Source organism: Micropterus salmoides, unplaced genomic scaffold (genome assembly GCF_014851395.1).
Source record: "Micropterus salmoides isolate LMB-PRFRI ecotype aquatic unplaced genomic scaffold, ASM1485139v1 Ms_hic_scaffold_10, whole genome shotgun sequence".
NCBI lineage: Eukaryota > Metazoa > Chordata > Actinopteri > Centrarchiformes > Centrarchidae > Micropterus > Micropterus salmoides.
The window spans coordinates 31,765,438-31,788,643 of NW_024040041.1; the positions used below are offsets into that span (position 1 = coordinate 31,765,438).

Consider the following 23,206-nt stretch of genomic DNA (forward strand, 5'->3'; position numbering starts at 1 on the left):
TAACACTTTGGCATGTTGAAAAACACTGAAATAACAAATGAATTGCAATGTGACACTACGACACTACAACTCCCATGAGTACTACCTGCACATCGTGTTTGCTCATTGGTCCATTAGTGAAGCATAAAGTCTTGAGCGCTACTGACACCGTAAACAAGAACACGCTGTGGAAATTAAACCCGGGACTGGGCGTCGGACCGAGGGCTGTATGGCCTGCCGTTAATTATAAATTTAACCAGCGGCAGCGATGACAAAGCAAGCTTTTTTAATATCACGAGAATCCACACAACATGCGCGTCTCACCTCTCTCCCAAGGGTGCATACTCCAAATATGACATCCAGACTTTTCTCTAAGTGAATATAAAAGTTGAATCTGTCCCGGGGCAGCCACAATCCCTCAGACCTGTGGACCGTCAGCCTCCTGATGATCTCCGTCACCCCACGCGACTGGTCGCATGCACACACACATCAACACAGCGGTCAGTCAGTGCGTAATTGTGCGTGGCCGAGCAGTGTGGAGAAGAAATGCACAGCAGAACGAGAGAAAGAGAAAAGGCAGAGCTGAGATAAAGAAAAGGCAGGAGGAAAGTGCCCTTAAATGCTGTGAAATTACAGATATATTCGTGATTAAGGGAGGAGGTGTTAGCCTAGCAGAGTTGCCTTTATATCACATTAAATCGTCTTGTCACAACTACATTTCCAGAGTTGATTATTAAAATACAGAAGGATATGTTTTAATAAAAGTTGTCATGCCGTAGGAAAGCAGAAGATGCTTCTGTATGGGAATAATCTGGGAAAAAAACACCTGTATACTACTTGTTTTGTATCTCTAGTTAATGATAAACATAAATCCAGTCAGAGCTCTGAGGAAATGATACTGGTGAATTTTTTTTTTCAGTTTAGTTTTTATCTTTTTAATTAAACTTTTACACACATGCAGCATTTTTATAATATAAAATAAGAAGCTACTATCTTAATGTGTTTATCTTAATAGACTGAATGTTTTCAAAAAAGGAACTTTACACACAACCTTAGAGCTAATGATAGTATTAGTGCATTTTAGCACATCATTGTCAACTTTAATCGTATAAAACGCAATTTCCCTAAAATAAATTTGGCTGGTGAAAATGCTGTGTGGCTGGTAACGTAGGAAAATCATTAGCCACATTGGCTAGTGAGCAAAAAAGTTAATGTCAAGCCCTGGATATCCTATCACTTCAGCATTATTTATGTATAAAGTGACATGGGAATCTGATGTTTGATGAATTAATGTTTTGAATGTATCCTGGAATGTAGCTCAACAACAACAATAAAAATGTTTTCCCCTATTAGGCTAATAATAATTGTGACGCAGCCTGTCTAACGGAGGCTACTGACCATGATTGCTACATTTTGGTTGAAGATCACTTAAACTGAAAAAACTGCTGAAGCATAGGAACTATTAAAGTGCATAGGTTTATAACTAAATTAAAATAAATGAATTTATCACTGAGGTGAACTTCATGGTGTTACTTCAGTCATGCCTACATGTGTGCTGATTCAGCAGGGATGAAATGAAATGAGAAGTTGATATACAGGAGAAACGTGTCTGCCAGCAATACAGAATGCCCGAGAGCTGCACTGCATCATATTACACTATATTGTTTATATTTTGAACCCGGATGTTGTTTTTCTCTTTATATAAATAAAATACATTTCCTCAATAAATTGGTGCAGAAAAAATCACCAGATTGCAGGGAATTAAGTGTTTAAAACTTTAAATTTTCAGGTGAAAACATGACAGATTTCTGGGCTAGGCAAAGACCCCATTGTTTCAAGAGCCTGACAAAGCCCCTGGCTGAAATGCATTTTTACCATGTAGCTGACGAACTTCAGCTCCTAACCTGGTGGGGGTACAGTGGGGGCCCCAGTGTGGCTGCAGTGTCTGCACTGTCTATACCTATGTCCCTGTTTCCAGGACATTTTTCATATTCAAATGAATGGACAGAATATTAAAAATGTTTAAACTGTTATCTAGTCATTCATACTTTGAGCTAGAAAAAATGTTCCACATCTTCAACTTTTTCAGGGACAGACTGTTCGCAGGAGGGCCAACTGACAGAGTTGGAATTCACTTCAAAATCTTCTTAGAAATTGTTCTTCAAGTAACTCTCCTTGTCATAATGTTTACTCTTCATACATCATGTTTACACCACAATGTAGGGGATGTTGTGCTGGTGCTGACATGTATTTATTTAAGCAAACAGACTCGCACAATTGGCGCCACAAACTTATTGTATCTAAACTGGTGTAACCGGCTGCTTCGAGTATGTACTAGTATGTATGTGAATAGCTTAGATAAACCGAAGGACCAAACAATTTTAACCTGTTTAAAGGATTATTTGAAGTTGCTGTACCAACACAGCGATGACATATTTGTTTGCAAAACTTTAGCTGAGGACAAGAAGAACATTTGTTCACTGAACAGTTAGTCATGCACGATCAGAATGAGCCCTCCTCCATGTTACAGCAAATCCTTATTTTACTGAATGTGGCAGAAATTGGGAAAAATTAAGACTTAACAAATGCAAAGTCAGTTTCTGTAACTGGAAAATTATTTTTCAGTCTGTTAGCTGAGAGAGAAAAAGGGCTGAAGGTTTGCCTGTTAAACAGTTTTGTGTTTGAACGAGTTTAGTAAGAAATGTTACAAATGATGACAAAATTCCTCGCATGTAAATACCACGTCAATATAACTAAGACATATCAGTAAATATATACACCATTACTTTATCTAAAATATTTTTTTTTGTTTTATGTTTTCAGAGTCTCACTCACAACTAAGTGGTAAGTCAAAGTTTCTACGGTCACTTTTTTACTTCCTGTCTGTCATTGGCACTGCCATTTTAAACATGTTTTTGAGACATAAATATGTTGTTAATAGCTTCATTATTGTTATTATTTTCCCACTTCATCTTTGCCTCTCTCCTCAGTGTGTGGTCAGCCTCCGCTCAACACCAGGATTGTTGGAGGACAGGTGGCCCCTGCAGGCAACTGGCCCTGGCAGGCCAGTCTGCAAAACTCTGGGACCCACTTCTGTGGAGGAACCCTCATTAACAATCAATGGGTGCTGACTGCTGCTCAGTGCTGTGCAAGGTAAGCAGTGAGGGTAGGGCTGCATCAAAAAACAACATGCCATGCAGTGGCATAAACAGCCTGTCTAAGGCCGTGGTTCCCAACTGACTGACCAAGGAGAAAATCTGTGTTTCAACCTGTGATGATGTGTAGCAGCAGACAATGCTTCACTTTAAGGGGTCACCAGCAAAAAAAGATCCTTTCTACAAATATAAGAGGCAGGAAAAAACATTAAAGAGGGGTAGCAAGAGTTTAGGATGCATTTAAGGTTTTATTTTTTACCTAAGTAGCTTGATCTGTAGGCAAGTTTGGCATCTGAAGCTTTTGTGGTTTCCGTACACCGATTCCTATTAACCAATCAGGTTTGAGCAGGTTTTGATTGAGGTTAACAGTCGGTGTGGAGAGCAAAAGACGTGGAACACAGTACCCCTAATGCAATCTCAGAACCCATGGCTATCATCTGACAGCAATTTAGCTTCTATTAGTTTTGTAGACTGGTTGCTGTGAAACAATCCGGTCATAGATGTCTCCAACTCCATTCGGACTGTAAAGGAGCGAGGAGCGATCTCTAAGGAGCTATGAGCGAAGATACACGAGTGCAGCCCTGGCGGAAGTCTTTTAGTGACCAACACACCCTTTTATTGGATAGCCGTTATTGATTGGACGCTGCAGCCGATCAGACTGATCTGATATATGGCAACACTGTTTCATACCGGAGTGAAGACAGATAGGCCTAATTAAACTCAAGTTTTATTTGTGATTTCTTTATGATTCGCCATCTTGTTAAAATCTGTGTTCACAGTCGGTCTGAACAACAAAAGCACCACAAACAACTTCCTTCATTTATTAGAAAGATATTTCTTTTTTTGTCATTTCACCCATTACCTTTTATTATGGAGACAATTAAAGTCAGAGAGAATCTGTCAGCAAGAAACACTTTCCACATCATTTATTGTCATTTCCATTCAGTTACTTGAGGCTGATCATTCCTGAGTGTTTAGTCCAAATATAGAGGACAATGCTTTGCAGTGATAACCGTGTGCCTTTATTAGTATCAGCTCAGTGCACATGTGGGCAGACCCAAATTCCATCAACAGTCATTCCAGCTGACAGCTTTGATCAGCTGATTTAGTTGTGATCAACTGCCATCATCAGAAACGCGCTTCACTTGACGCTTTGGAGGAAAGGACATCTCCTGACTCTAAAACCACATTTCTTCATTCCTTCTCACCTCGTATGATTTCCTTGAGTCTCTCCATGTGGGTGGGACTAAGATGCAAGAAAAAGACGCAAGTGAGGGAAACGTGGATTCAGTTAATAGAACTGGGATGCACCCATTGTCTGCTGCATGTAAAATAAAGTCTTGGCCCAGATATAAACTAGCCACACCAGGAGCCAGAACATTGTCTGTTGCTCCCAGAGGCTAAATCCTTGTCAGTTGATGGCCGATGGGTTCAGAGATTGCCAAGTCGTGTCCTTCAATGAATCGTGTCGTCCAGAGATATAGACATTTCGGTTCAGAGAAGTTCATTCTTAGTTTTCTGTTGGTCTACACATCAACAGATTCAAAGAACATTGACTACATTTGCGGACTGAATGATTAATTCAGTAATTATTAATAATAATTAATAATTAAGGGAACAATTTATGTAATTACGACTTGAGGTCATGAAAAAGTATATTGAGCATGTGAATGACTAAGATGAGGGAATATTTAAAATATTAGGATACAAATTACTAACTTGTGGAAAATATATCTCCCTGTTGCAACACCTATAAAGTTCCATACAAACTAGACGTGGTTAACAATGGACTTTGGTCTCTGTTGAAGTGCTCTTGCCTACAGTTCTGCTTTTCATGTCTTTGCACTGTTTTGTTTCTGACTACCTCAGTCCAGGCGTAAGCACGAGCACTCTGGTTGTGTCTCTGGGTCTCCAGAGTCTACAGGGATCAAACCCCAATCAAGTGTCTCGGACAGTATCACAGATCATCGTTCATCCCAACTTCAACTCTGGAACTTTTGATAACAACATCTGCCTCCTGAAGCTCTCCTCACCGGTGACTTTCACCACCTACATTCAGCCCGTCTGTCTGGCAGCCACAGCCAGCACCTTCTACAAGGGGACTGTCTCCTGGGCCACCGGCTGGGGCAATGTTGGATCTGGAGGTGGGTCAGAAAGGACCTGGATTACATTTATTCTCAGTGATAGCTTGATTACAATTGGTGGCAATAACTATGTTTTCTCAGGATTCATTGAGTGATAAGCAGGTTTGAGCCCAAACGCACAGCAGTGGAGAGCTGACATCAGTTTGCAAGGTTTATTAGCAAAAAGCAGGATAATGTGACTTCCATGGAAGCATGGTAGAAAATTAAAACAAAGGTCATCAACCTTGACTTTGCTTGATAACCCTGAGTTAAATCTGAGTTGGCCTCAAACCATGTTACCTGGATAAGCCAGATACCTTGCTTCATTGTGCAGGCCACTGGTAGAAAAAATAAACAAACAAGATTGCAAAACTTAAAAATTTGTTAGTCTGGATGGCATCGTCCTGGCCTCCAGCACTACCATGAGGAATCTTGGAGTTATCTTTGATCATCACATGTCCAACATCCTGTCTCAAAATGATGTAAAAACTAGTCCATGCATTTGTTACTTCTAGGCTGGATTACTGTAATTTCTTGTTATTGGGCTGCTTTAATGAACCCATTAAGGTTCTTCAGCTGATCCAATATGCAGAATTCAGGGTTACTTGTGGTTCCTAGAGTCTCCAAAAGTAGACTAGGAGCCAGAGCGTTCAGCTATCAAGCTCCTCTCCTGTGGAACCAGGTTCCAGTTTGGGTTCAGGAGGCAGACACCATCTCCACATTTAAGAATAGGCTTAAGACTTTCTGCTTATAGTTAGGGCTGGCTAAGACATTATAAAACCACTGGCATGGTCCTTTAAGTTCAAGTAGTGAGAATGTCTGTTTGATCCACAGAGGAACACCTGGAAACTCTTGAGGTGTGCCACAGATCACTGATGTTTATTAAACTGCCCATTTTATGTGAAACCATTTTAAAAGATGTGAACACTTGTTTATTTAACTAAATTTGTTTCTTTTCAGTGTCCCTTCCTTTCCCACAAAACCTAATGGAGGTGCAGCAACCGATTGTAGGAAACAGAGAGTGTAACTGTAACTACGGAGTGGGTGTGGTCACAGACAACATGATGTGCACTGGGTTAACTGCTGGAGGAAAGGGCATCTGTCAGGTGATCATTTTTACACTTGTGTTTGTGTCAGATTTGACCTTCTGCAAAGATTCTTTCTCCTAAATGTTTCTCTCCTTTAAGGGGGATGGAGGAGGTCCGCTGGTGAGCAAGCAGGGCGGTCGCTGGATCCAGGCGGGAATCACTAGTTTTACCAGTAGTAAGGGCTGTGCCCAGCCTAATCTCCCATCAGGCTACACCCGAGTGTCCCAGTATCAGTCCTGGATTAACAGCCAGATCACCAGCAACCAGCCAGGCTTCATCACCTTTACCTCCGCTGGGACCGACGGTGACCTCAGCATTACCTGCCCTGGCCTGCCACTATCAATACCCCAAGGTGAGTGCCTACCATGTCCAGACTTTGATTTTTAACTCTTGGAAAGCTTAATATTAGATTTTTTTTCAGTTTCATATTTTGTTTTCACTAACTGTTGTACATCATGAATTTCATGGCAGATCATGGTTGTTTATAAAATAACAACGTTAAATAATTGTGATCACAGGAGTACGACTCTTTGTAAAGAGTAAACCTGACTTCATGTGTAAAATCAGTGGAGGGCCCCTTTAACTTTTGCTACTGTCATGTTTTTTTGACATTAAGGCGTCATCGGGGACTGGAGCAATAACAGTAGTAGTTGTAGCATTAATACAATTCATTAGGATTATTAGTAATAAGCTTAGCAGCAGTGGAATAACATATATTAATTTCAGCCCATCCTCATTAAAAAAACGTCAATATAGGTTCATTATTCAAGCAGCGTATTACGACTCATATTTACGCTTATTGTTAGGCTGTGACCTCTAGTGGTCATACGACATAACACAAGAGGAAGACAGCAGACATATTTTGGTTATTGAAGGCTTTCTTGGTCATAATGATTTCTAGGGGAATTTTTATTTTATTTTAAAAAATGTATCCCATGTAAATGTAGCATGACACATTTTATATTTACACATTGCTGTTTCAAGCAAGTGTGTCTCACCTACAACTAGATGCTAAGTCAAAGTTTACTGCTCACTTTTGACTTTTTGTCCATCTGTCATTTTGATGTTTTAAACATGTTGTAGTACGTAAACTTTTTTTTAACTTTCATTGTTGTTAGTATTTGCTGTCAACCCCGTATTGTTCACCCTGTGTATTTATTGTCTCTCTCCTCAGTGTGTGGTCAGCCAACACTCAACACCAAGATTGTTGGAGGACAGGTGGCCTCTGCAGGCAGCTGGCCCTGGCAGGCCAGTCTGCAAACCTCTACAGGGTTCCACTTCTGTGGAGGAACCCTCATTAACAATCAATGGGTGCTGACTGCTGCTAACTGCTTTGCAAGGTAACTAGTGAGGGTAGGGTCGTGACAAAAAACAACATGCCATGCAGTCCTGTAAACAGCCTGTCTAAGGCAGTGGTTCCCAAACTGGGGTCAAGACCCTAGACCTTGAGCAACTCAAATTTTAATGATTTTATCATTCAAGGTGAAAATCTACGAGAGGTCCCCAGCCAACAAGGTTGGGAAGAACTGCTCTAAGAGGCAGGGGAGAAAATGTTAAAAAAGAGGCACTTAGGCAAGAGTTTAGGCTGCATTTTAGGCCCTATGTAGTTCTTGAGCTAACCAGAAGTGGTATGACAGGGGCAGAGCAATATTCTGGTTAAACCAGCTTATTTTAATAATAACACATGTTAAAAACCATGTGATCCCTGACTTTTTGTTAGAGATCAGTTTGAACCCTGCAGCAGACAGAGGCAGAATGAAAGTTTAAGGTGATTTATTGATTCACAGATGTTCAGGGGTGTGCTGGCCCAGGGCAAGGCAGGCAGCATTGTGCCGGGGAGATTTGGTCCGTGGTTCCAAAACACACTAGGCAACAGGCAGGCAGAGGAGCAGCTGAGCGGATGTGATTTCCTGAGGCAGAGGGAAAAGGAGAAAGAGCAAGGCAAACAGACAGGCAAAATCTAGCAAATAGCTGGTTCATGCTCAAACAGTTTCAGGTTAGGCTGGAGTGTCAAGACATACGGTTGATTTCTCAACGACCCAGCAGGGAATGGACACTGAGCCGATCCTTAAATGTCCCCACCCATTTGATCACCTAAGATTACAAATTTTTAAAATGGCTGATTTTGTCCCCAACACTTTTCAACACAAAGTGACGCCCTTGTAGGGGAATTACTTGAAATGGGCTGCAGGTGAGTCAGCACTCCAATCCCGCCAGGCGGAGTAACGCCCCCTCTTATCTCTGCAGCACAGAAACAGACAAAGCGACAGAAGAAAGAGCCAGAAAACAACAAATAGACAACTTTAAAATGCAACAAGCACCTGGCACTGAAACAAACAGAGAAACAAAATCAAAGTAATTTTACTCTCACACAGGACTCAAGGCAGGGGGGCACTGAAACCTTTACATTTATTAATTTCTTCCCTCAACCGAATCTCTATTAAGAGATCACTCCCAAGTCGTCACATATGGACGCATGATAAAGATGGTGTCAGTTTGTAACGCACAGGGGAGCGCCCCGTAGCGTCACAGTTTAATGCACTGGGGGAAGCTCTGTAGCATCATTTATGAAAGCTAAAAGCAGACTATTGTACGTTTGAAACTAAAAGTCAACATTGATTGTTTTCAGTTGAAGTAGCTAAGTACATACGTTACATAAGTGAAGTAATTAAAGTAGCAAAGATATTTTAACCCAAACCATGATGTTTTCTTAAACCTAACCAAGAAGTTTTGTTGCTTGAACTTAACCAAAATGTGACATTTCACAAAGTTAACCCATCCATCCATCGTCAACCACTTATCCTGCATTAACCAATCATGTCTTTGGATGGCGGGAGGAAGCCGGAGAGAACCCACACAGACACGGGGAGAACATGCAAACTCCAAACAGAAATGTCGGGGCAACTGGGGTTTGAACCCATGACCTTCTTGCCGTGAAGCAGTAGTGCTAACCACTGCAACACCGTGCCGCCCAACAACGTTAACCTCACCATTTAATTTTGAAAGTCCAACTGATGTTTCAAATGAATTTTTGCTAACTTCATTTGATATGTACACATGAAGATTGCTTTGCTAAAAAAAAACTTTGATAAGGCAGAATAAGGTAGAAATGAATCCTTACTTTTCTGGAGGTCTCCACTGCAACACATGCAAAGAACATGGACTGTATGTGCAGACTGAATGGAAAATTTATTTTATTTTTCTCTAATTAGGACTTGAGGTCATGAAAAAGTTAACTGAGCACATGAACGACTACGTGGGGGGAATGATTTCTCCCTGTTGCCACATCTGTCAGGCTCCATACAACCTAGACTAGATGTAGTTTTTAAGTGGTCTTGACTACAGTTCTGCTTTCAATGAACTTTGCACTGTTTTGTCTTACTTCTGATTACAGCACAGGCATAACCACGAGCAATCTGATTGTGGTTCTGGGTCTCCAGAGTCTGCAGGGATCAAACCCCAATCAAGCGTCTCGGAGAGTATCACAGATCATCATTCATCCCAACTATAACTCCCTAAATTTGGAAAACGACCTCTGCCTCCTGAAGCTCTCCTCACCGGTAGCTTTCACTTCCTACATCCAGCCCGTCTGTCTGGCAGCTCCAGGCAGCACCTTCTACAAGGGGACTGTCTCCTGGGCCACCGGCTGGGGCAAAATTGGAACTGGAGGTGGGTCAGAAAGCATCTGGATTACATTTAACTGTTAACTAACTGTCTGTAGGGATCCATTTATCCTAATCTGTCTGTGACATTAACAAACACATAGTTTTGTGAAGAAATTTGAATATTTTACAAGTGGTGAGTGGAGTAGGGCCAACGTGGAGGACAGCTCTCCATGTGTCAACAGACAGGTAGGAAGGGGTACGAGCACATTCACTGACAGCAACACTCAGCACAGAGTGAGTCATGGAGAAGTGGGAGACGTCCCGCAGATTGAACACAATGAAAGAAAAAAGGGAAGGCCAAGAAGCGCAAGTGTCTTCCTCTGTGCAGCTCCAGAGAGTTTGAGATTCCTCTGGTTGAGTGCGCTCTGATGGCCTCCAGAGCTTCCATCTCAGAAGACAGATAAGCCTAAAACTTCACACAGTCAGCGAAACAAGAGCTAAGCAGACAGGTGAACCCTCAAAGATTGTCCCCTGTAAAGAACAAACAGGTGCTGGGAACGGTAAATTAAATACATAAATAAGTAGTTCCCAAAAATCAGCAGTAATAACAGCTTGCAATTTAAAAAGAACAACATTAGTACTAGCAGCTTCATGTTTTACAGCTTAAAGTGAAGTTAATACTGTGAAACAAATGGGGGACTCTTGTGTTTGTCACAGTGTTTGATGTGAGTGCATGTTTGTGTTTCACAGTCATTGAGGTGTGTGTGTGAGTGTGTGTTTTTAATGTCTAACGGTCCCCTGAGGTTGTACTGCATGGTTGTGACTTGTTGACCTCGGGTCCGGGAGGCAGACGCGCTCACGAGGAGGCTAAAACCCATAGGCGCTAGCATCATTCGCTAGCACGTCTCTTAAGGTGTCGAGGAGTTAAGTTTACACACTGCGCAACCTCGCTGACTACCATTACACATACACTCCCCGTTCCTGTATACCAGGACTTTTCAATTGGGCCAGATTTTAAAACCAGAGCGTGGAAAGGGACCTGATATTTTCTCATGAGTTGGGATGGGTGTCATCCTCCTTACTCTGCTGCTGCTGGGAGAGAGGGGGGCTGGTTTGTCTCAGCCAGCGGCTGAGTTTATTTGTGCCAGATTTGAATGAATGTGGCAAACTAAGCTAAGCAGTTACTAAAGACAAACAGCATTCACGGCTTTTTTAGTTTGTTTTTAATAATGTAATAAGATGAACTAGCGCTGGCCTGTGTAAAACTAAAACAAGAAAGCTTGTTTATTAACCTGAATTTGTGTCTCTTCAGTGTCCCTTCCTTTCCCAGGAAACCTAATGGAGGTGCAGTTGCCGATTGTGGGGAACAGACAGTGTAGCTGTATCTATGGACCGAGCATCGTCACAAGCAACAAGATGTGCACCGGGTTGAGTACTGGAGGAAGGGACATCTGTCAGGTGATAATTTTTTATACCTATGTTTGTGTCAGATTTGACCTTCTGCAAAGATTCCTTCTCCTAAATGTTTCTATCCTTTAAGGGGGATGGAGGAGGTCCACTGATCAACAAACAGGGCGGTCGCTGGATCCAGGGGGGAATCGTGAGTTTTACCAGTAGTCTGGGCTGTGCCGTGCCTAATATCCCATCAGGCTACACCAGAGTGTCCCAGTATCAGTCCTGGATCAACAGCCAGATCACCAGCTTCCAGCCAGGCTACTTCCCCTACACATCCACTGGGACTGACGGTGACCTCAGCATCACCTGTTAATCACAAAAAACCTACACCCTAACGTAAGTGCCGGCTCTGTCCAGACTTTGATTATTGATTTGGAAACCCCTTGGAAAGCTTTAAAATTATATTTTTTCTTCTTGTATAAAATACAATCTGGGATCTGGATAATATTAGGATTGTTTAGAAATTTGGCACTTTGGTTGTTGATCTTAACATTAGCTAATAATCTCAGGAAGAAATCTCCCCATTAACACCCTGAAATGTAGGTTGAGGTACAGAAGTTACATTTACATTAACTCATTTGGCAGGCGCTTTTATCCAAAGCGACAAAGTTAGTGCACTAAGAAACTAACAAGGTGAAAGTCTACCTCACCGACAGAGTGTTTCTTCTGTCAATTTTGAATCCCGAAGTCGATTGTTGTACGCTACATAACGGCCTCTTACATGCAGAAGATCTTGCACAGTTATTTTACTGAGAGAAGGAACTCCAGAAGTTCAACGACTGACGATCAACGACTGTTGCTCGCTGTGTGTTTTAATACCTAGTGCACTTCATGTTTTGTTTTGGTACCACGCTGCTGGGCCCTTACCTGTGTTAGTTCCTGTCACTGTGTTCAATATCACAAGCAATACTTTATCATGACCAAAGTTCACTGATGGGTTCTGTGTGATAAAGTATTAATCACATTGTATCTCGCCACGTCAATCAGGACCTTATAGATCTCGTTCTTTGTACCTTTTCCCTTTCCTCATACTAATACACACACACACACACACACACATACATACGCTACACTAAAATATTCTACTTAAGTAAAATTTACTCAGTGTAAACGTTACTTTGCCAAAGCAATGGTGCAAAAAAATGTCAGAGACCTTTTATGTTATAATGAGAAGTTTTGAGAAAGTATTTGCTTCATAATGAAACTGTGGCGGAACAGATTAGGCTGTGGCAGGCTGCACTGGACTGGGGGAGCTTGGCTCCTCTTAATAAGACGGGATATACTATTTTTGCCATTCACTTCTATCTAAGTGCTGAAGACAAGTTTTGGGTTTTTAACTGACCTGGACCCGAGCTTTTTTCTAAATCAACTCTTTTCTGATTTCTTACTACTGTTGCGTTTGATAATTTTCCATTATTCCATAATTGCTGCATGTAACAATGTGACTGCTGTTCAGGAAAAGTTGTACAGTCTCGCTTTGAAGTGAGCACATTTCAAGGCCTTTCGGGAAATATGCTTTTTCACTTAATACAATCACAAGAGAGCTTGAACATTTGGAGAAACTAAGAAAGTGTATTTTTTAAAAAGTGACATTATTTTCTGTTTCAGAAATTTGGACTTGAACATATCTGTCCTGTTTGTTTGTTCAGGGTGATCTGGTGGTGCCTCCTCCAACAACAACTGCACCAGCACTGCTGCCACCAATATACCAACTACCAGCAGGGGCGCTCCTGCTCACTCGCTCTTCTTCTTCTTTCAATTCCTCATCTCTGGATGGAAACTGCTTTCTCTCTAAAATGAAGGGTGTAAAATGAATAAATGAATAACAATGAATTGTTTAAGCAGCACTGAACAAATGTAGGTATATGTAGCCTGGCGTACCAGCGTGTCAAGGTTTTTGAAGGATCCAGATGTTACGCAAAGACAAAATGATGATTTGTCCTTTACATAAAACTTCCCCTTCAAATAACTGAAAACAGGATGTTTATTGATTACATTGCAGACAGGATTAAACTCATGCAGTTGTGGAATTTCCTACAGTTGTTAACAAATGGATTCAAAAACTTAAGGAGCATATTTTAGAGGTCAGAGGAACACATGTCCATCATCTACCTATCTGAGCTAGTGTACCTTAATGTACAATTATATCTAAAGTTAACAAGCAGCTTTTGCTCTAAAAAATACTTAAACTGAACTTTACATTGATAATAATTCAGTTTGAAAGACAAATGTCAATATTAAGTCTTGTCCTGTCCTGTAGATGTGAAAGTGCTGAACTATTAACCCCTTTGATTTTTTTTATCACAATAACCTGGTTTTTAATTAACTGAAATCCTTTCTGTCGGCACATGTGTGAACTCAACTCATGCAGTCTAATCTAAATGTCCTGCAGTAAATCCTCCTTCATGATGGTTATAATCTGTTTGTGTTGAAACTGTTTTAGAGATGTGTTGATTCAACTGTATGGACATTCTGGAGGCTGAAGTTGTGTTTCGTAGCCACATGCATGTATCAAAATAAAAGAATTGAACAAATCAATACTACAGTTGCTGAAGTGAATATAGTGCACACTCATGTCAGAAAATGTGAACACATAGATAATTCATGCTATCAGAGTTGTACACCATTAGAATATAAAAAAAAATCTTGGATATTTTTCTTGTTAGGGTGTACAAAGTTATGTGAAGCCCTGAATCTAAATCTTAAGCCCTGCACCGGGGAGGATGATCGATTTTTGCTCAAAATGCAAATGAGAAAACTATGTCTGATCCCAGTATTTTGTCACCCTATCCATGCTACACACCTCCATGAAGCAAAGAGGTTCAGCTAGAATCTCAAACCAACCCTTTTGGTACTGTATGCTCAAATTAACTTACACTAGTTGTATCATTCATTTCACCCCCTCATTTTGCAAACAGACACAGAAGTTAGAAGCAGGGGTCTAGAACCTAAAATCAGCAGGGAGTGGTGTATAGCATGTATGGTCTATGGTCACAACTGTGTGGGTGTGTAAGTAGGCTGGACAGTGATGACTGTAAATGCATGTAAATGTGAGTGAACAGTTTTACTGTAGCCATACAATATAAAACTAGACAGCATTTTTCAAAGTTACTTGCTGTAATTCCTACCTGTCACAATTTAGACCCACCAGAATCAAATCCAAAACACAATTACATTATAAATTTGACTTTTTTTTTGTAAAGCCCTTTTTGCTGGGCAAGTGTTTTTCTTATGAAATATATTTTAACCTCTGCTACCTGAAAAACAATAAATAATAGCTTACAATTTTGCCTACTAACAAATCCCAGAACTCTGTTAAACCTTAGCTTTGAAACATAATTGTGGTCCTTTGCCCACTTTGGACCACTGTCACAATGCAATACTTCATTTAAACTTCAGCACAAACTTGGTGTATCTATATGCAAGTATAATATGGTCCAAAACTGGGACTACTTCATAGAATCAGAATCAGCTTTATTTGCCAGGTATGTGTACACATACGAGGAATTTGACTCAGGATTGTACATTGCTCACGATGTGCTTCATATACTTCATGTACTCATACAATAATACAATTATAAAATAAGATACAGAGAATACAATATATACACACTATAAGCAGAAAAAAATAATGCAATGAATGGATGCAGGAATACATTATTATTATCATAATAATTAAATAATGTTGTACTATGGATGTGTGTTTGATCCTTATATTTGTTACTGCTGGCTGTAATCCAAATAGCCCCTCGGGGATAAAAAAGTTTCCTTGTACCTTGTAACATGTGGAAATTATCTAAATATATGAACATACTGTAAATATGTTTATTACACATCATACAACTGAGCAAAAAGGTAGGTCAGGTGCTAGTAGTTCCTGAGTAGGGAAAATTGTAAATAGCCCTTTAAGTCAGTGAAGGCTCTGTCAGCTTCATCAGTCCAAGTCATTCTGTCAGCTGCACTGAGATTTTTACCATGACACATGGAAGAGAAATATTTGCCTCTCATTTTGAATAACTTGGGATCCACTGTCTACAATATGACATCATTCCTACAAAGCTCATCACCTTTTTCTGTTTTTGTGTCTGGTTGTTGGTTTTGAATCAGATAGGATGCCGTTTGAGAGAAAGATTTGCCCTCTGCTGTGATCACATGTCCCAGATATGTCACTTGTGTTTGAGCAAATAAACATTTAGAAAGACTAGCCTTGTGACTGTTGTGGAGAAAAAATAGCATCACAATGGTGTCAAATTTGCATGCTTCTTGTAATGGACTGCAGATCATTACATCATCAATGTACAAGATTTTCATACCACACACTGTGGACACATGATCAAAAACAGATTTATTACCTTCTTGTTTAAGTGTATGTTGCCTCACACATCATCAAATCAACAAATCATCATAAATCTGTCTTTGGGTGAACTATCAGATGTGTGTCACCTTCATCAGGCCCATATCATACTTACCCCTATTTCATTTGGCACCTCAAACAGGTCAGTCATTTTCACAGGTGAACGTTTAATGAGGGGCTGTAAAGAACCGGAACTACTTCATCATTCTTTTAACCTGACTGGTGCATGTGAATGGTGTCTTGTACAAATTATCATCTGTACACTCATCTATTCTCCCCATACACGGGTCTGACTTCCTCAGATCTTTACATTTCAATTCAGCAGGCTTAGCCATTGACACATGTGGACACACCCCTTCAAACAGCTCAGATCGAAAGGCAAAAGAGAAACAAAACAGCTGCAGCCTCCCTTTTCCAGAAAACACCCCTCACTCATACGGCTGGTTTCTTCAGAGAGTATGCCAACACTGTCCCCCTCTTCTTCTCTTTTTAAAGTTTTGTGTTGGTCACCAAGGAGCAGCGAGCAGCCTACACTCCTGAACAGTCCTCAGCACGTTGTAGTGACTCTGATTTTTAACTGGCCTCAGCTAGTTGATTTTGGATATGAACGGAGGGTCGAAAGTCACCGAATAGCAAGGCACCTTTCAACTGTGAATGCAATGTCACATGCAAATGTGGAAAAGCACCAATGGAAATCCTGTTTCATCACATTTAGCCTTTAGCTACACTGTTAAAAAGACATTAATCTGCGTGTGAGCAGTAATTATAGACATCCGTTAAATGTAATGGAATAAAAATAGTTTTGCACTGAACTCATGGCTTTGTTTAGACTGAAACTTAGCCTGGATGCATAAAGTGAAATAACATACATTAATTTCCAAGGACTGCTTCACTGTAATTGTTCTATTAGCAGATAATTCTAAAAAGAATTCAGGAAGCAGCTGCGTGATGTAAATGCTTTTTTTCCTGACAGTCACTATTAGCATTCATTCTTGGAGAATTAGGACCTTTCCTTTCTGCATATACCTTTGTGATTAATAAAGTTTTACACTCAATAAAGACTTCTATACACTCTAATTGGGGATGTTAGCTTCCTTCTGAAGCAGCTGTGAGCTGTACTCTATTAAAGGTGCTGAAGTTCACATTTGTGTGGATTTATGGTGAGATTTTTGTGTTGTTTTCAGTTTTCGTTTGCCATCTCTGATGAAGAAAAGCACGCTTTTCTCATCCCAAAAAGGTTCTGTCAGACGGTCTAAAGGGGATCAGAAGAGCAAAAACTCAGGCTAATGCACAGCAGAGGACAGGGCAGGAAGGTTTTGTTAAAATATGACTTTATTCTCATTAGATTGCGATTTTATTTATATTATATATCTATTATATTTATATATTACACCTTTTGTCTCTAAATATTACCAATTTATTTATAATATGTGGGAGAGATTTTGGATGTGCACAACATTTTAGACATGAGGAAAAAAACTTCTGAAACACAGGAGCTATTAAAGTCCAGGGGATAACTGAATTAAAATGAACTGATTAATCATTGGTGCCACATGCACATTTAAAAAGGTTACTTCAGTCATGCCTACATGCTGACTCAGCAGAAACATATCTGACAGCAATACAAATGCCTGACAACTTTACTGCATTTTATAACACTATATGTTTTATATTTTGAATTGTGGTCTGTAACTGGATATTTTAATAAATAAAATTTAACTCAATCACTTATAGGAGGAAAAAGGGGGGGGGGGCAGTGCGGCTGCACTGTCTGCACTGTGTATGTCACTGTCGCCATTTTCTTGGACAATTATTGAAATGAATAGACAGAATGTTAAACATGTCCTTATTTTCACAATTTCTTCAGGCTTTTTCAACTGTTTTGACAACATAGTTTGAGCTAGAAACTCCATTCAAATATCTAAATGTTCCACATTGTTCCTAGTTTATCATTCAACTTTCAAATTCTACTCAAACTCTTCAAATATCCATCTTTCTTTGAAACTTTGTTAAAATGTCAGAAAAACCTCCAAACTCATTCATCTTCAGCCTCGTCCCACTAATTCATATGTTCACATAGAAATGGCATTCAAACGTTAAAATGTTCACAAGCCATTTTACTTTCTCAAGTTAATGGAACTTTTTCACATAAATTATTCTTTATACACAGTCGAGTTTCATGTAATTTTCTGCCCTTTTTTGACTTTATAATGAGTGTGTACGGGACAGATTGGCCACAGGAGGACCAACTGACAGACTTGGATTTCATCTAAAATCTTATTAGAAATTAGTCTTCAAGTCACTCTCCTTGTCTTCAGTTCAGTGACAGCAGTCCCAGCCAACTGCTACATAGATTTTCAGGAAAGCAGGAAAGTGGATGTGTTTAAATTGCAAACACGGACACAGTTTTGACACACAAAAATCTCACACAGCATCTTCAGGTGGATCTTCTCTCTCTGTTTACTGAGGGGATGAGAGTTACGGTCTGTTAAGCATGATGTGGTAACCTCATCATAACAGGAAAGTCACGATGAGCAAGGCTTCTCAAAACAAAACGGGAATATAAGCCTCCACCAGTGTCCGTATCAGTAATTGTGCCTTAACAGGGAACTTAGTATGAGGCTTTTTTCCAAAATAAAATCTATTCATACTGTTCGTGTCCCTGCAAGCTCTGCGGGATGCTTAAAATGAGCTAATGAGGTCAGTGTAGCATATGTACACAACACACACGCGCACGTCTTTTTCAAGTGTTTTATTAATTTTGGCAACATCGGCTCAGTCTAAACGACATTTGCAGAAGTGCAGCACGGATAACTGCATAAAGTGCCCATGAGCAAGGCACTGAACTCCAAGCTGCTTCCTGGGTGCTGCACAATGGCTGCCCACTGCTCCCTATTAGGATGGGTTAAATGCAGAAGACAAGTTTTGCATGCTGTGCACACTGTGTATAATTGTATCTGAAAATAAAAGTTGATTATATCAATATTATCTACTTTCAACTGCAAACTCCAGTCAAACCTTAAAATATTCCACATTTGTCATACAGTAAAGGTAGTATTCTGATTCATACTAATTAAACCATTACAAACTTTAGCAATATGAGGTTTATTCAAATTTAAAATCAAATTTAGATTATTTAGTAAAGCCAGCAATGCAGTCAGTTTTTCAACAATCCTTAAAATATTCCACATCTTTCATACATTTGTATTATTTGTATGTATTTATCAAGCCAGAAATCTAGTATAGCGCAAGTCTAGTCAAGTTGAATTATGCTTGAATTGAAAATTAAAGGCTCTGAATTTATTTTAACACAGACCTATAATTCTGCAACTTAAAGCCACCTTAAAAATTAACTTTCTTATTCTTTTTAGATAATTGCAATTAATTAAGTAATATTTGTTTATGTGAACTATAGCCAAGACATATCAGTAAATATAAATACACAATTACTGTATCATAAAGATTTGTTTTGTTTTATGTTTTCAGAGTCTCACTCACAACTAAGTGTTAAGTCAAAGTTTCTACGGTCACTTTTTTACTTCCTGTCTATTTTTCAACATTTTAAACATGTTTTTGGGACGTAAATCTGTTGTTAATACCTTCTTTACTTTCTTTAATCTAATTATTTCCCAACTTCGTCTCTGTCTGTCACCTCAGTCTGTGGTCGACCTACACTCAACACCAAGATTGTTGGAGGACAGGTGGCCACTCCAGGCAGCTGGCCCTGGCAGGCCAGTCTGCGAACCTCTGGGTCCCACTTCTGTGCAGGAACCCTCATTAACAATCAATGGGTGATGACTGCTGCTCAGTGCTGCGCAAGGTAAGCAGAGGGTGGTGACAAATAAACAACATGCCATGCAGTGGCGTAAACAGGCAGTGGTTTCTAAATTGGGGGCAGGAATCTCTCCAAGCGGTCGCAAGATAAATCTGAGAGGACTTGAGAGGACAGAAAACAAATGTTTTTCTGCTACTGAAATTTGACCGATATCACCATCCAAGGAGAAAATGTGTGTTGTTTAAACCTTTGATGATGTGTATCAGCAGACAATGATTCATTTTGAGGGGTCATTAGCCAAAAAGGATGGTTACTGCTTCTCTAAGAGGCAGGGAAAGAAAATTAAAGAGGATTATTCTAGAAAGAGTTTAGGATGCATTTTATGGTTCATTTTTGAGAGGTCATATTATGCTTTTTGGCTTTTGCCTTCTCCTTTATTTAGTTATAAATCTTTTTTGGTGCATGTAACAGGTTTGCAAAGTGAAAGAGCCCAAAGTCCAGCCCAAAGGGAGTTCCCATCTCCCACAGAAAACTCTGCTCTGAACTGCCTGAAAGCAGCTCGTTTGTAGTCCAGCCGTTTCCCTTTCATCCCTGTGACAACACAGCAAAATGCGCCTCATAGTGTGGAGACCAAAAGAGGTGGAACTCGTTGCCCCTAACGCAGTCTTTAAACCCACTATGGTCTGACAGCTATTTAGCTTTTATTAGTTTTGTAAACTGGTTACTGTGAAACAATCCAGTCATCTGTGGCGGTTTTGGGGGGAGCCAACAGGGGCCAGTGCCCCCTGTAACACAGACATTAATTTAAAATCATTATTAATAGTTAGCTCACAGAACTCTCTCTCTCTCCTCTCCCTCCCTCTCTCTCAGGTTGAGCCACCCGCGCTGTAGGCCTACTTACAAATTCTCATCATGGATCCTCTTTTTGTCCATGTTATCTTTTTATGAGGCCATAACATGGTGCGATTTGTGAGAAAACCCAGGGGGATGTTTTAAAACATTCTGAAATGGTTTTTTTTTTGTCATGAAAATAGCTCTAAAGATAAAGTTGCACATATAGCTGATGTTTACATGTGATGCAGCTGTCTAAAAGTCACTTTTATGATAACACTGGCAGACAAATATAGGTGCACTTTCATTTGGTGAGGTAAATAAAAGAAAATGCTGCGATCACCTTTAGTCAACATATGGTCAAAAAAGAAATGGATCAGAAAGGAGGACATTTCATAAAACCACACTGAAGTGGTCTTAACTTCAGTTATTCTCATTTCAGATGTACACTTACTACACGTGCTTTAATACTACAATATGAATTAGCCTACACTAGCAGCTCTTCAATCTTAGCTCTTTAGTTCATCTTCAGCCTTCTGAAGACAAATGGGAGCCGATTTTCCGTCTCACCCCGTTGTACAGGCATGATGAGGCCGATCACGCTAGAGGGCGTGGAAAAAGCTCTCTGAGTGCTGTGCATGTGCCGAGGGATAAACGCACCAGTTATAGCTCTAGAGGGCGAAGCCTATAGAAAATATTGATAGATAGTAGATAGATATAGATAGATAGATATATAGATAGATAGTGTTAGGATTGTTTAAAAACTAGCACTAGTTTGGTTGTTGAGCTTAACATTCGCTAATACTTTCAAGGGATGGAAGTCTTTCCAGTAACACCCTGCAATGTAGATTAAGCACATTAACACACTAACTAGGTGAAAGTCTAACTTACATCACTGACTAAGAGCAGACCGTTTTTCTTTTGTTGTGTATTTTTAAGACAATTTTGGAAAGTAGATTGTTTGCAACATAAGGGTCTCATACCTGCAGAAGAAGATTTTCCATTGTTCTTTTACTGAAAAAAGGAACTCCTGAAGTTCTGATCTCTCGACCACAAAGTGGACTTTGACTGAAGTGCCCAGCGCTGTCAGAGTCCAGAGATCACCTAAAGCAGACAGACGCATCAAAAAGCTTGCGTCTGAGCAGTGTAATAGAAATATGTCCTTTAGTGAGTCTTCTGAAATAAAGGGTTTTAAGGGTTCAGACGTACATACAGAGTGCAACCAGTCTGCAGAATGTACTGTAAGACCAAGAGACAGTGTAGAAACAGGTGACTTTATACTGTAAGGGTATTACGCAGCTATCTTAGGAAGGGAGCAGGGTACAAATGCCCTGACATGAAGGCCTATCAAGGACAGTCAGATAAGAAAACTCTCTAATGAGCGTCTTTCCCATGGGAACTTTTACCTAACTGCAACCTAATAAAATGATCAAAAACCACAAAGTGAAACACAGATGCAAGTTCTTTCAAATGCAGATGTGAAAATACACAAAGGCAGTGTTCACTTGATGCACATACGCAAAAACCTTTTTGTAACTATATAACCAAAAAAGAAGAAACTTTAAAAAATGTGACTTTCTGAAGTTTTAATAGGGAAAATTGTGATTGAAATGACCCCAAAAATATAAACAACATTGTGGTGAAATAATAATACAAACTATATTAATCACATAATTAATAACATCACCAAGTAAAGGTGTTAAAATAGAAAATAAAGATGTAAAATTAGCACATAAAAGGCCACTAGATGGCAACAATGGATAATAAATACACCAATAAAAAAGTTCTAGAAGGATGAAATCATGGCACAAAGTGCTGCTATAAGAGGAGCCTGATTCGACTACAAATCTCAGTCGAATCTTCGCAGTGGCATTATGAAATGAGGATCATGTTATGGGATTGCGTGGTGTGTGGACAGAGAGGACCCAAATGCAGCACTCTGAGGGAAGGAGGTTTATTGAGGGAAAAAGGGTGAGAGGGACTGGAGTGGAGGGAGAGGAGGACGTCGGGGAAGCACAGGCACGGGGAACCAAGGAGACAGGGGGCCAGGGAGCCGGGGAACACAGGGGCCGAGGAAGCGAGGAGAGGCGGGGGAACAGGGAGGACGCTGTGGGGGAAGTCCGAGGAGGAGTAGGGCCAGTGGATGAGCCCAGCCGAACGGAGGACGAGGGTGAGTGTACCTGGGAGGGAAACAGACAGAGAGACAAGGTTAGTGAAGACAGCGACAAGGCACAGGGTAAATGTGAAAAAACAAGAAACATGAAAGCCTGAACGTGGGGATGGCACCGGGTAAGGAGCAACGACGATCAAGCGAGGATGGTGTGGAGAACCGGGGTTGAAATACAGGCAGGCATGAGGTTGATTACTGGCAGGTGTGGCAGGCTGACGAGGTGGCTGATGGGATGCAGGTGCAGGTAGTTGGCTGGGCTCAGGAGCAGAGGGAGAGAGAGAGCACACAGGGGAGAAAACACAGGGAGGCAGGCAGAGAACAGAAAACCAAGGAAAAAAGCAGAAAAACTGATAAAAAGTAGAAAAAACCAGGACACTCACCGTCAGCCGGGCTGCCACCACAACAGGGCCCCCTCCTCAAAGGACGCCTCCCTGCGGCCTTCCCATGGGACAAGGCGGGGCTTGGCAGACGAACATAGGGGGGAGGAAGTCGCACTGGGGTCTGGCTGATGGGGGTCCAGGGTCCAAAACCAGACAGGGAATTCAGGGAGGGCTTCAGGACTGGGAAGGGTTAGGCCAACGGGCAGGGCTGAACTGAAAACATAGGGCCAGACAGGGTGCCAGAGGGCTGAGTTGGGGGACCAGAGAGTTCAAACCGACATTCACAGGGCA

The 23,206-nt window shown here is 40.6% G+C and overlaps 1 protein-coding gene across 1 annotated transcript in view; it reads left to right on the forward strand.

Moving 5' to 3' along the window:
• Nucleotides 1–23,206, forward strand: part of LOC119896539 (transmembrane protease serine 9-like) — a 115,646-nt gene that overhangs the window by 983 nt on the left and 91,457 nt on the right. The gene's annotated exons all lie outside the window — the stretch shown is intronic.